Source organism: Arachis ipaensis, chromosome B07 (genome assembly GCF_000816755.2).
Source record: "Arachis ipaensis cultivar K30076 chromosome B07, Araip1.1, whole genome shotgun sequence".
NCBI classification, from domain to species: Eukaryota; Viridiplantae; Streptophyta; class Magnoliopsida; order Fabales; family Fabaceae; genus Arachis; species Arachis ipaensis.
In genome coordinates this window covers 121,164,577-121,166,518 of record NC_029791.2, presented here as the reverse complement: position 1 = coordinate 121,166,518, position 1,942 = coordinate 121,164,577, and positions in this window count along the sequence as shown.

The window sequence follows — 1,942 nt, the reverse complement described above, 5'->3', positions numbered from 1 at the left end:
ATATTGCAAAATATATATATATACTAAAGATCGAAATTTTTTTTTTTTAATTCGATCTTAGCACCAGAAAATAAAAAACACCCTTAATTGAAGATACAAGTATTGACCTCGATAAATAGGGGTGGTAAGGGAGAAGTCCGTCTGGCTCTGTGAAAAGTTCACTCCGCGCTGCCTACTGAGGCGGTCTTAAAATTCTATCCCATTCTGTTTAACTGTGGGTTGATGGGCTAAATCCGTCAAATTTTTTCATTTTTTTAATATTAATGATTAAATAATATATATAATTTCACAATTATTAAACATAATTATACACAAAGTTTTCATCCAAAATATAATTATAAATATTATTTTTAAAACAAAATAAACATAATTCAAAACATCTAATTTTTATCTTTATTCTCTTGTAAGTTGGATTGAGAAAAGTTGTGTTTTGACAAAAAAAAAAATTACAAAAATATTCCCTTACTAAAAATACATTAAATTTGGCGAAAAAACCTACCCTACTCGGCCAAAACCTACCGTTTAAGCAGTGCGAGTTAAACGACTTTTACTATTTGAAGTTCTTAATTTTTCAGCACAATCTACTTTTTTGACAAATAACACGAAACAAATTTAGACCAGTTTAGCACCTTAATAAAGAAAAATTCTTCATAAACAAAAAGGGTGAGCACATGCACTGAAACCAGGCCCAGTTGCCTACCACCGCACACGTGAGCCTTGTGTCACTCAATTCCGCAAGTCACGTGACTAAGAACACATTTTTTTGTCGGTCTTCACTTCCAAAAAAACAAAAATAACTCTTTCTGTTTTATAAACATGGATACAAAAACGCATACAACCAGAAGATTCTGTCATAGGAGCATCATATTGCTGGAGATACAATTAATAAAATTGAAAGAGTACGTAAAGAGTACGTACAAATAAAGAATATATTTTTTGATTGATTAAAATTTATGAAGATAAAACCAAATATATATATATATATAGTATTTATCTATAAAAAATAAAATATAAAATAAAATAAAGATAAAATAAAATAATAAAAACTAAAATTAAATTTATGTATTTTGTTGGATTGAATTTGTGGATTCAAAAATTTTTATTGTTATCATAGATTAAAATAAAAAAGTGATTTAATAAAACTGACGGTGTAAAATAATAGATTGCTGAATAAAGTATACACATATTAATGTCAAAAGCATAAACATATTTTTCACTACATATCAATGTTAATGTCTCTAGAAGAGCTGCCATCCGAACGGAGTCGAGGAGGACTGAAGATACCGGGACCAAACACAGCAGCCTGTGGGAGGGGGAGTCACCAAATTCGGAATCGTGTGGATCCTCCATTTCAGCCTGCAAATGGGGTAGGGAAATTTCCCTGAGTCCAGAGATGACACGCCTGACATGCTCTACAGTCGTATCAAAAAAATAATAAAAAGAACATGGCACTTTTTTTTGAAGTGTACGTAAATCACGAATTCCAATCTTCATCTTTGTCCAAATATTTATAATGTTAGTGTTGAAGAACTTATGCACAGTATTAATAAATGTTAGTTTAATGTTGATAGTAATTAATTATAATGAGAGTACATAAAATTTTTGAATCTTTTATTTTTTATTTATTAAAAATTTTCATTAATATTATAATAAAAACTCTCATAAGTCTATAAAATTAAAATAATAAAATAAATAATTAAATATTAAACTATACTTCACTAAGACTGAGTGGCATAGACATAGTATTATTGCTAATTTGCTATATTGAATAGGTACAACTCTATCACCCAACTTGCATTTCCTTTCATTAATACTTCTAAATCCTTACTATAAAGGCTAAAAAGAGGGAGAACACAACAAAAAGTTTTTCATTTTCATTTGATGTGATAAAACGGTGATGTGATTATCACCTTCATTAATAGTAATTAATTTTTTATTAATT